Genomic DNA, 13785 nt, shown 5'->3' on the forward strand with positions numbered 1-13785 from the left:
CCTATAATTAGTACATCCATTATGTGATTAACTTTAGATATCCCGTGACTCCTCACTGGGATTACCCTGGCCAAGGTTTTGCTAAATTAATCACAAGACATTATCTCCTATTTTCAGGAGGGGTCAATTCCATCTTGACTCACAACTGACTACGCAAGTACTTGACTGCACCCAGTGACCTTCCGTCACTGAATTAGAAATTCAGGTAGTCTGGTACCAAAGTACAGTGAGTTGCTTGCTAGTCACAGGTTGCGGTCTCAGGTCAGAGGGCCAAACTTATACCCATATCCACTCGGAACATCTCTCGACAGTAGAGCATTCCGGAATTGGTCACGTTTAGTGAAATGTACTTCTACACTTCACTTGTGTGGCATACCAGTGTCTCCACACTCCTTGGTTAAGAGGACAACCAACGTATATGTCACACAACGACCTAATCTCGATAATGTTGTCGTCCTAGTAACAACATATCATTTCGTCGCAAACAAGTTTAAGGACTCAAAGATAAATCCTCCTTTATTATAACATAAGTCCTAAGGACTTCATCATATAAGAGTTCATTTGAAGATGAAATGATGAATAATGCCAAATAACACTTTATTAATTTGTCAATTCATTTACAAAATTCAATCATCAATATGCTGACGATTGATATTTAGGATACAAATTCCAACAGGAGCTCCACATGCTATTTAAGAGGAGGCGTGGGGCTGACCTAGGGCATTCATTGAAGCCCTCTCCCTCTCCAATTCGTGGCCCCCTCTCCTCCCCTTTCCTTGGTTCAGCCGCAAGCAAAGGAAGAAAATGAAAGGTGGCCGCTTCATCCTCCCTTCTTCCTCCCAACGCAGGGAAAAGAAAGAAGGCTGCAGGGGCTTTTGATCTTCTTCCTCTCTTCATCCTTCTTCTTCCTCCTCCCAAGCACAATCAAGGGTTGATTAAAAGGGAGGACATCAGCCATCAAAGTTATCTCTGCAAGGGAGCTAGCACCCCGGAGAGATAGAAAGCTTGGATCGGTTCCTGCTTCGTGTGGATACCCGTAGAGGCCAGGCACTTGAACGGTTTCAAGCGAACCTTCATCCAAAAACTACGATCATTAGTTTGCGGTGATCATCTACCCGCACAAGGTGAAGATCTGATCTTCTAATGTTTTTAAAAGTTTTTAATCCTTATCTATCTACGAACGGTTTTAAACAACGTTCATGCGATGAACGGTTGATCCCGTGCATGCCTCTTCCGCTGCATCTAAAATTTTTGAAATTTTTCTGCGGCATGGGCGGGTATTCTAACAGTGGTATCAGAGCCTAGGCATTGGAGATTAAGGTAAGGATTAATTATTCATAGGCTTATTAGATCTGAAATTTAAATGATTATGCATGCTGAAAATTTTCTGCATGCAGATTTTTTCTAGGATGCTGATTTTTGCATGCTAATTTTTATGTGATAAAAAGATGATTCTAATTGCATTGTTAATGGGATTACAATGTTTAGAATCATGATTAGCATGATCAGCAACCTATATCATGAGATAATCAATTAGATTTCAGATCTGAAAATTATAATTGTTGCATGTGGTGATGATCATAGGATTCAAACCCTTTTGGTATCAAATGTAATGACCTGCGATGTGATCTGTAATGTCATGTAATTTTTCAGATGCTTGCATGCATCTTATTTGATGTTTTGAGAGGCCTGCGTGCCTCCTAAAAGGGGATGTAATTTATTATTATTTTCATTTTACATCTAGTTGTATTTCTGTGATGTGATGTACGTCAACGATCAAGTTGAAGACAAGGCATGAGATGAACGGCGATCCTAGTGGTTGATGGCGATGGGATCAAGAGTTGATCAAGGATCGAGTCAAGGAGGCTTGGAACCAATTCAAGAGTTGAAGATCAGTTGATCGATTGACGTGCATGTGCTTGTAATACGACCTAATTAGAATCCATGATCATCACCTATTTAAAGTTTAGCTTTATTTGATGCTGCGATTATAACTACCTGTGATGTGCCGTTTGCATGTGATGTGAATGAGAGTCGGGTAGATAGGTTTACATGTGATGTAGCAAACCCAATGAGACCTAAATTAAAACCTCCTCAATCAAGTCGAGAGTGAACCAACATGAGCGAGTCATATTAGATTAATTGATCTAATTGGTGTCTAGGAAAGCATGAAAGGTGGTTACTTAATTAGGACCTTACTCTCTGAGAAAGGGGAGCCTCCCACCTGCTTACCTGGCCAATTGTTTGATTACCTCTTATGAAGAGCTCAAGTTACAAACACTAAGACCTGATTAACCAATATTAAGTCAATAGGTCTTCCACTGTAGTAGAGCTGCTAAGGTCTTTCTGATGTTGATTTGTCTCGGCTGGATACAGTGGGCAAGTTGCATCGGGGGGCTGGACCTCTCTATAGACATGAGATGTTGTAGGGTAAAGGTGGGGTTGGGCACCAATAACTGTTAGGTGAGGACCCAATGATGACTTTTTTCCTACGATTATACGGTGGGTCTGACTTAACTAAGAAATGGGACCAATAACTGTTAGGTGAGGTCTTCATGGCTTAGAGACCAAGTTGCACTGCAACATGCTTGAGAAGCATTGTACAAGAGTTGTACACTCATCCATCTATGTGTCACCAATAACTGTTAGGTGAGGTGCCATGTAGATTGGTGAGACCGCAGTACCTACTAGAAACCCTAGTCGCGTAGGATTTCCGTTTTCCTACCAGGGGAGTGTGAGGAATTCGAGAAAATAGTGGGAGGTACATTTGTTCTAAAAGACCCTAGAACAAATAAGGATCAAGTACAAAATTCTAACTAGAATCTTTACTCTATGAGGATTATAATGTCAGCTTCTAGATTTTTAACTCATATCCTATAGAACAACCGTTTGACCAAACCCAATTATAAAGACTGGCTCAGCAAATTTCAAAATAGTTTTGAATTGTGAGAAATTAGGGTATGAGCTAGACCATGGAATCCCTGTATTACCAATCTGTCCGATCACTGATCAGCGTAAGACGCATGCCAGGTGGACGAACGATGACAATAAAGTTAGGTGTTATATAATGGCATCCATCTCCAATAAATTATAATGCCAGCATGAGAACATGAAGATTGCCAAGGACACATTAAAACACCTGCAAGAGTTGTATGGTGATCAGAGTCACGCAGCTTGGTTTGAATGTCCAAGAGGCTCTTCAAGGCCAAGATGCTTGATGGGCAGTCTATCCATGATCATGGTTTGACCATGATAAAGGACTTAGAGAAGCTTGAGAAGCTCAGCATGACCATGCACAAGGAATTGCAAACGGATTTGATCCCACAATCCCTTCTAGCTTCATATGAACAGTTTATAGTAAATTATCATATGAACAAGATTGTATGCACCAAAACAGAATTGTTAAATAAATTGGTAACTACCTTAGGGACATTGAAGAGTTCAAGGGGCATCGTTCTTACTGTCGAGTTGGTTTCTAATTCCAAGAGAGAGTCTATTTGGAAGAAGAAGAAGCCTGCGAAGAAGCAGAAGACTGAGAAAATGCCAAGTAAGGAAGTTCCAAGAAAAGGGCCAATTGCAAGGAAAAATATTTTCATTTGCATCATGAACGGCCATTGGAAGAGGAACTGTCCTACATACATGGAAAACATAAAAATATGAAGGGTGACAGACCTTCAGAAGGCATGTCAGATATGCTCAGGATACTTAGGGACTATTACCTATTGCTAGCAGAAATTTGATTTCTGTATTTTGTTTAGTACAAAAAGGATTTTTATAAGACTACTGTTCCATTTATTTGAGAAATAAATTAGTTCAACGTGGTTTTATGATTGACATTCTCTATCACATACATATGGATGTATCTGTGAATGTATCTGAGCAAACAGTCAAAACCATAGGATCTAATAGATCCAGAAATGAGATAAATCCAAAGTATTTCTGACACCTCAGGCTTAGCCATATAGGAGAAGACAGAATAAACAAATTGAAAAAAAATGAACTTTTGGGCTCATTGACTTTCGAATCATATTCGATTTGTTAATTCTGCCTTTAAAGAAAGATGGCCAAATTATTCTTTGTAGGACACAGGGTGGTCCACTGAAATACTTACCCTAGTACACACTGATATGTGTGGCCCATTCGATGTGAAAGCTAGGGGTTGTAATTTTTACTTCATTTACCGATGATTACTCACGGTATGGATATGTGTATGACACACAAATCTGAAACTTTTGAAAGTTTCAAAAAGTTAAGATATGAAGTAGAAAAATAAACAGAAAAACTTATTAAGGTTCTTCGATCAGATCGAGGAGGTGAACACCTTAATAGAGAGTTTCGTGATTATCTCAAGGAGAATGGTATAGTTTCATAATGGACTCCTCCTGGTACACCTCAGCTCAATGGAGTGTCAGAGAGGAGGAATCAGACTCTATTGGATATGGTCCGGTCCATGATGAGCTTCACTAATTTACCCTTGTTTCTTTAGATAGATGCCCTATTTTCAGCTATTTACTTATTGAATAGAGTTCCCTCTAAAGTCCGTTTCTACCACACCATATGAGATATGACATGGTAAGAAACCAAGTCTTGGTCATCTCAAGATTTGGGGATGTCCGGCCCACGTCAAGCGACTACAGGCAGACAAGCTAGAGGATAGGACAATTAATGCTCGTTTTATAGGATATCCTAAAGAGTCATTAGGATACGACTTTTCGTCCCAAAGGATCACAAAGTGTTTGTGAGCCTAGATGCTATCTTATGGAAATAGTTTATCCTTGACAGAGACAGTGGGAGGAAAATTGAGCTTGAAGAGAAAGTCTCTAAATAGCAACGAACCATTGTGCCTATAGAACCTATTTATATTAAGCCAGTACACGATGTCCCTCAATCACCTCGCAGATCTAGTAGGGTCTCCCATCCTCCCGATAGATACTTAGGTATACTAGAAGAGGATACCGAGGAAATGTTCCTAGTGGGAGATAGGGATCACATACAAGATCCCAAAACCTATGACGAGGCGATTTCTGATATCGATTCCGAGAAATAATTGGAGTTAGACTCCATGCATTCCAACCAAGTCTGGACCCTAATAGATCCACCAGAAGGTATTGTACCTATTGGATGCAAATGGATCTACAAAAGAAAGATAGGTTCGGATGGAAAGGTAGAGACCTGTAAAGCAAGGCTAGTGGCGAAAGGGTATAGTCAACGCGAAGGCATTGACTATCAGGAGACTTTTTCACCTGTAGCCATGTTAAAATCCATCCGAACATTGCTTGCCATTGCAGTATTTCATGATTATGAAATCTGGTAGATGGATGTGAAAACTGCATTCCTGAATAGATATCTTAATGAAGATATCTATATGGAACAGCCTTTGGGTTTCACTTCCAGTGATGGAGATCACAAGGTCTGCAAGCTGCAAGGTCCATCTATGGACTAAAGCAAGCATCTCGGAGTTGGAACACTCGTTTCGATGACGCAATCAAAACGTTTGATTTCATCAAAAACGAAGAGGAACCGTATATTTACAAAAAGGTTAGTGGGAGTGCTGTCGTATTTCTCGTACTATACATGGATGACATCCTCCTGATAGGGGATGATATTCCCATGCTAACCTCGGTCAAGATCTGGTTGTTAAAAGAGTTCTCCATGAAAGACCTTGGGGAAGCATCCTATATTTTGAGAATAAAGGTCTATAAAGATAGATCTAAAAGGATGCTTGTCCTGTCACAGAATATGTATATAGAGGGAGTGCTGAAGAGGTTCGGCATGGAAACCTCTAAAAGGGGATTATTACCCCTTAGGCATGGGATAAATCTCTCCAAGAAGATGTGCCTTAACACATCTGAAGAGATTCAGCGGATGAGCAAGATCCCTTATGCTTCGGCTATAGGGAGCCTCATATATACCATGCTATGTACGTGAAATGATATAGTATATGCTGTGAGTGTCACGAGCATATATCAGTCAAATCCAAGCAAGAAGCACTGGATAACTGTGAAGAATATTCTTAAGTACTTAAGAAGAACTAAAGATTTATTCTTGGTCTTTGGAAGAATATCAGAGTTGAAGGTAGAAGGATGCACACATATTGATGATAGAAAGTCTACATCAGAATATGTGCAATAATGGTTTAGTAAATTGGAAGAGTTCCAAACAACCAATCATTGTAGATTCTACCTTAGAAGCTGAATGTTAAGCCATCTCTAAGGGTGCAATGGAAACCTTTTGGTTTAAAAGGTTCATTGCAGAATTAGGTGTAATGCCATCAGATGCCATAGCACTCTTCTGCAATAACAAAGGCACCATAGCACTAGCTAAGGAGCCAAAGGTCTCACCAGAAACCGAAGCACATAGAGCGGACGTTTAACCTAATAAGCGACTACCTCAAAAAGAAATAAGTAGAGGATCAAAAAGTAGACTCCACAGGAAATGTGGTGGACCCATTCACTAAGCAGATAACTCAGCAGAAAACTAAAACGCATCTTGAGAAGATGGGGCTTAGATTTATCGCTAATTGGCTTTAGTGCAAGTGGGAGATTGTTAGAAGTATGCCCTAGAAGCCAATTTGGCTGACACATTATTTTATTCTAGGACATAATTTTGTACTTGACTATTTATTATTGAATAAATAAAAGGCATCTTTTTCATTCATGTTCTTATGTGTCCATGAATCGTCCAAGGAATTAATAAGATGATGACGCATATTTTCAAGAGTTGAGAATTTGAGGCATGTGTCATTGTTGATTAATTCCTGAATTGCTCCTAATCGATGGATCATTACGAGGACGGTGATTGATCCGCTGAGATTAGTGCACATATTGCTTTCTTTGATGGACGAGTCTTGAGTCCACAGTGTAGGGACACTGGAGCAATTGTGCAAGTGCTTGTTAGAGAACAAGGGTACTGAGCATGACCAACACAAAAAGTCACTTGGATGTCTATCCACTCGTCAGTGACTTGCTTGATGTTGCAGTAGTGTGACTGGTCCTTTGACCTGCGATGCTTCGGCTACTCACAGTGAGGTTATTGTAGTTTGACTACACAAATACATGGTCTCTAGCCATATGGGTCCATGCAGTGTAGATTGGCTGCAGTAGGTTCACTGTAGGAGTAGGGTATGCATCTACAAGGAATCTATCGACCTTGATAGATAAGGAGAGATCCTATGTGATTTATAAGACTGAGTTCGTAAGACCTCGGTCGGGGCAAATTGCACAGTGGAGAAAGAGTTCTCCGCTCTCGAACTTAAGTCGAATAAATCTTGACATATGACAGACGAAGGGGTTTGACGAGTTATCCATGACCTCCGTCTTGTAGGGATCTACGATAGAAGGACTGTATCACATGATAACTGCACCTAGAGGTTCATCATTCTATTCTACTGGGTAGCCACTACATGCTGCTAGGTGTCACTGGTGGATGGTGGGACTCATAGGGATTATCTTGATGATCGATAAACCCTAATGAGTAGAGTTGGAATCGTTCCGACCCATTGAAAGGAGTTTTCAATGATATTGTGATAGAGATCACAATATATCTCACTACCAGTCAGAGTAGAACCTATGGGGTCACACACACTAGAGGCATTGACCGATCCGATGGTTGAATCGTGATTAGAAATCACAAGTAATCAATTCGATTGATAATAAGTTGAAGAAGGAACAAAGGGAATTAATTAATTGGACTTGAAACAAGAGTCCTACTTGAAGTTGGATTCTTGGAGTCCTAATTGGATTAGGACTGGGATTCCTACTTGGACTGGGAATCCTATTTGGAGTAGGACTAGGATTCCTACATGGAGTAGAATTCCTATAATCCTAACTAGATTAGGAGTTTTGAATTAAATTTGGATTCCTACTTGGAGTAGGATTTCTAGAGTCCTAATCGGATTAGGACTTCGAATTCAAATTGGAGTCCTAATTGGATTAGGACTAGAATTAAATAAATCCTAATGGGATTAGGACTTCTTAAGTCCCAATTAATTATTAATCTAATGAATCAAGATGACTCCTAATTAGATTAGGATTGAAGGGTTCAATTGAGTCATGGCTCATCAAGTTCTAATTGGATTAGGACTTACCTAGATTAAAACCCAAATTGGTTCACCCTTGGTCCAAACCTAATTAGATTAGGACCTAACCAAGAGTGACCTTCCTAATCCTCCTTAGAGGAGGATTAGGTTAACCATGAAGGAGGGGCACACGCCCCTCCTCCTTTTCCTTGCTTGGTGCGGCAAAGAAGAGGGGCTGACGCCCCTCTTGGAATTTAATCAAGGAGCTCCTAGAAAGTAGGAGCTCCACATGCTATTTAAGAGGAGGCGTGGGGATGACCTAGGGCATTCATTGAAGCCCTCTCCCTCTCCAATTCGTGGCCCCCTCTCCTCCCCTTTCCTTAGTTCAGCCGCAAGCAAAGGAAGAAAATGAAAGGTGGCCTCTTCATCCTCCCTTCTTCCTTCCAACGCAGGGAAAAGAAAGAAGGCTGCAGGGGCTTTGATCTTCTTCCTCTCTTCATCCTTCTTATTCCTCCTCCCAAGCACAATCAAGGGTTGATTAAAAGGGAGGACATCAGCCATCAAAGTTATCCCTGCAAGGGAGCTAGCACCCCGGGGAGATAGAAAGCTTGGATCGGTTCTTGCTTCGTGTGGATACCCGTAGAGACCGGGCACTTGAACGGTTTCAAGCGAACCTTCATCCAAAAACCACGATCATTAGTTTGCGGTGATCATCTACCCGCACAAGGTGAAGATCTGATCTTCTAATATTTTTAAAAGTTTTTAATCCTTATCTATCTACGAACGGTTTTAAACAACGTTCATGCGATGAACGGTTGATCCCGCGCATGCCTCTTCCGCTGCATCTAAAATTTTTGAAATTTTTCTGCGGCATGGGCGGGTATTCTAACATTGCCGACTACATCGAGAGTTCACCCGGTATTCCACGCGTCACTTCTGAGGGCCCGGCTTGGACCCAAGACATCTGTCGGCCCAATCATACATGAGTCACCGGAGGACGAGGTAGTGGAGCCGGTTCGAGTGCTGGCGAAGCGTAGAATATGAGTAGAAGGACGACTGGAAACCCAGATACTAGTGGAGTGGCTGGGGAGAGCAGCAGACCAGGCCACATGGGAGTTTGAGACTGAGATACTTGATCGTTTTCCTGACTTCCGACCTTGAGGACAAGGTTAAGGGAAGCGTGGTGGAGTGATGCAGTTGGATCCACTAGACCGCCTCGGACTGAATCATTTGGTTATTTGCTTTTGAGTCCTTGATGTTAATTTTATTTCAGCATCGCCTTGCTCGGGCTAGCCGACTTGGCCTTTATTAGAGTCGCTTTGGGTTTAGTTGTTTCTTGAATTCAATTAGATCAAGTCAAGTTAAGGGATCAGGTAGCCACCTAAAAATAGATGTGGTGAGCACCTATTTCAGCATGCAAAAATTAATTGAAAGGCTTTTGTCCTAGCTCTCTTCCCTTCTCTCCTCTCTTCTTGCGACGCCTTTCCCCTCTCCCTAGGCCGCCGTCCAAGGCCGCCGCCCCCTCCTTCGTCCGGCTGCACCACCTCTGTCCCGAGAGGCCAGCCACCTTGTCCCTCTTCTTCCTCTCCTCCTTGATCCCTACCAGCCTCTACAAACAACTCCATCCCGTCGGATTATCAACCCGTCCTCTCCTGCGTAGTCATCAGTCAGAGGCTGATATCTTGAGATCTCGATGTCCTCTCTAGACCCACGGCCTACCGCTGGAAAGCTAACGCGGAGATCTACAACATATCCAAAATTGAGATCGATCTGACGGACGGATCTTCAAAAATCATATCCACAATCAGGTCGGAACCATCCTCCCAGAAATCAAGAAGAGTCAAGAATCTTGGGATACGGATCAAATTCTATCGGATCGCATCAGTATTCTTGTGCAATGGTGGTACGGTGAATTGAAAAAATTCTAAACAACTGATCATTGCTGATTCTACTATGGAAGCTGAATACATCGCTGCCTCTGAAGCTGCTAAGGAAGGCTTCTGGTTCAAGAAATTCATTGTAGAGTTGGACGTGATGACATCAGATGCCATAACACTCTACTGCGATAATAATGGTGCTATAGCTCTTGCTAAGGAGCCAAGGTCTCATCAGAAGTCCAAGCATATAGAGCGGCACTTTCACCTCATACGCGACTATGTTGAGAAGAAATATGTCGAGGTGCAGAGAATAGACTCCGCAGACAACGTGGCGGATCCGTTCACTAAGCAGCTGAGTTAGTAAAAGACTGAAGCCCACCTTGAGAAGATGGAACTTAGATATATGATTGATTGGCTTTAGTGCAAGTGGGAGATTATTAGACGTATGCCCTAGAAGCCAATCTGGCTGACACATTGTTAATTCTAGGATATAATTTTGTACTTGACTATTTATTATTGAATAAATAAAAGGCATCTTTTTCATTCATATTGTTAATGTGTCTATGAATCGTCCAAGAATTAATAAGATGATGATGCATTTTTTTAAGAGTTAAGAATTTAAGCCATGCATCATTGGTGATTAATTTCTAAAATGCTCCTTATTAATGGATCATTATGAGGACGATGATCGATCCGATGAGATCAGTGCACACATTGCTTTCCTTGTGGATGGACGAGACTCGAGTCCACGGTGTGGCGACACTGAAGTAATAGTGCAAGTGCTTGTTAAAGAACAAGGGTACTGAGCGTGACCAAGACAAGAAGTCACTTGGATGTCTATCCACTTGTCAGTGACTTGCTTGATATTGCAGTAGTGTGACTGGTCATTTGACCTGCGGTGCTTCGGCTACTCACAGTGAGGTTATTGTAGTTTGACTGCACGTATACATGGTCTCTAGACATACGGATCCATGCAGTGTAGATTGGCTGCAATAGGTTCACTGTAGGAGTAGGGTATGCACCTATATGGAATCTATCGACCTTGGTAGATAAGGAGAGATCCTATGTGATTTATAAGACTGAGTTCGTAAGAACTCGGCCGGGGCAGTATGCAAAGTGGAGAAAGAGTTTTCCACTCTCGAACTTAAGTCGAATAAATCTTGACATATGACAGACGATGGGGTTTGACGAGTTGTCCATAACCTCCGTTCTGTAGGGATCCACAATAGTAGGACTATATCATACGATAACTGCACCTAGAGGTTCATCATTATATTCCATTCTGCTGGAAAGCCACTACATGCTGCTAGGTGTCACTGGTGGATGGTGAGACTCACAGAAAATATCTTGATGATCGAAAAACCCTGATGAGTTGAGTTGGAACTGTTCCAACCCTGATGAGTTGAGTTGGAATTGTTCCAACCCATTGAAAGGAGTTTTCAATGATATTGTGATAGAGATTGCAATGTATCTCACTACCAGTCAGAATAGAACCTATGGGGTCACACACACTAGAAGTATTGACCGATCCAATGGTTGAAATGTGATTATGAATCACGAGTAATCAATCCGATTGAAAATCAGTTGAAGAACAATGAGAATTAATTAATTGGACTTAAACACAAATCCTACTTGAAGTAGGATTTCTAAAGTCCTAATTGGATTAGGACTGGAAGTCCTACTTGGAGTAGGACTGGGAGTCCTACTTGGAGTAGGATTCCTACAATCCTAATTGAATTAGAATTTTGAATTCAATTTGGATTTCTACTTAGAATAGGATTCCTAGAAGTCCTAATTGGATTAGGACTTCGAATTCTAATTAGAGCCCTAATTGGATTAGGACTAAAATTGAATAAATCCTAATTGGATTAGAATTTCTTAAGTCCTAATTAATTATTAATCTAATGAATTAACAAGACTCCTAATTGGATTAGGATTGAAGAGTTCAATTGATTCATAATTGATTTAAGTTCTAATTGGATTAGGACTTATCTAGATTAAAGCCAAATGGTTCATGATTTGGTTAAAGCCTAATGAGATTAGGACTAAACTAAATAGGGGCCTCCTAATCCTCCTTAGAGGAGGACTAGGGCAACACAAGAGGGAAGGGCTCACGCCCCTCCTCCTTTTGGATCTTGGTGCGGCAACAAGAGGGGCCGACGCCCCTCTTAAGGAATTTAATTTGAAGCTCCTAAATGTTAGGAGCTCCACATCCTTTTTAAGGAGAAGAGGCGGCAGCACCTAGGGTATTCAAGCCCTTCTCCTTGTGCTGTACGCCCTCTCTCCTCTCCCCTTGGTTTCAGCCGCAAGCCACCAAGAAAAAGAAGAGAGGCGTGCTCCCTTCCTTCCTCTCTTCTTAGGTTCCAACGCAGTGAAAAGAAAAAGGCTGCAAAGCTTGGTGATCTTCTTCCTTGGTTGTTCCATCTTCTTCCTCCTCCCAAGTACAATCAAGGGTTGATTCAAAGGGAGGACATCAGCCATCAAAACAAATCTCTACAAGAGAGCTAGCACCTCGGGAAGATTGGAGCGTTTGGATTGGTCCTCTGCTTCGTGTGGATATCCGTAGAGGCCGGACACGTGTATGGCTTCAAGCGAGCCTTCTTCCAAAACCACGATCATCAGTTTGTGGTGATCATCTATCCGCACAAGGTGAAGATCTGATCTTCCAAATAGTTTTAAAGTTTTTAATCCTAATCTATCTACGAACGATTTTTGAAACACGTTCATGTGATGAACGTCGATCCCGCGCATGCCTCTTCCGCTGCCATCTGAATTTTTTTAATTTTCTGCGGCATGGGCGGGTTCCCAACAGTACTCTACTTGATCGCCTTAATGGTACATCTAAAATAGGTTCTGGATTTGATCTAATCAATTCAGACTCAACTGGTTTAGTGGATGGTGTCGAGTCTTCAATATGTTGAACTTTCCTAAGCTCAACATTAGAGCTTCTACTTTCTTCTCCAAGAAATTCCTTCTCTAAGAATATAGCTCTATTGCTTACGAACAACTTTTGTTCTTCAGTAAGGTAGAAATAATATCCTTTAGTTTCTTTAGGGTAACCGACAAAGAAATATTTGTCAGACTTGGGATCAAGTTTGTCTACTTTTAAACGTTTGACGTACACCGAACACCCCCAAACCCTAAGGAGAGAGCATCGGCTTACATCTAGTCCACATCTCATGTGGTGTTTTATTTACCGACTTACTTGGAACCTTATTTAGAATGTAGCAGGCTGACTCAAGTGCATATCCCTAAAAGGATATGGGCAGACTCGCAAACCCCATCATGGATCGAACCATGTCTAACAGGGTTTGATTTCTTCTTTCTGATACGCCGTTATACTGCGGTGTACCAGAAGGAGTCCATTGGGAGAGAATCCCATTCTCTCTTAGATATGTCAAAAACTCATTGGAAAGGTATTCACCCCCTCGATCTGATCGAAGAGTTTTAATATTCTTTTTAGTTTGTTTTTCTACTTCATTACGATACAATTTGAACATTTCAAATACTTCAGATTTATGTCTCATTAAATAGACATAACCATACCTCGAAAGGTCGTCTGTAAACGTAATGAAATATGAATACCCATCTCTAGCATTTGTACTCATTGGCCTACATACATCAGAATGTACAAGGGTCAATAAATCACTGACTCGTTCACCTTTTTCGGTAAAAGGTGATTTGGTCATTTTACCAAGAAGGCATGATTCACAGGTTGTCAATGATTCACAATCATTAACATCGAGGATTCCCTCTTTACTTAACCTTTCATCCTGTTCTTGTTAATATAACCTAGCCTATGATGCCAAAGGTAGACATCCGTGACATTATCTATTCTATGGTGCTTACTGGATTTATACATTACATGAACAAGCTGTGACAAAATATAAA

This window comes from Phoenix dactylifera, chromosome 1 (assembly GCF_051530095.1).
Source record: "Phoenix dactylifera cultivar Ajwa chromosome 1, Ajwa_hap1_PhDact_Kaust_v1.1, whole genome shotgun sequence".
In the NCBI taxonomy this organism is placed as follows: Eukaryota; Viridiplantae; Streptophyta; class Magnoliopsida; order Arecales; family Arecaceae; genus Phoenix; species Phoenix dactylifera.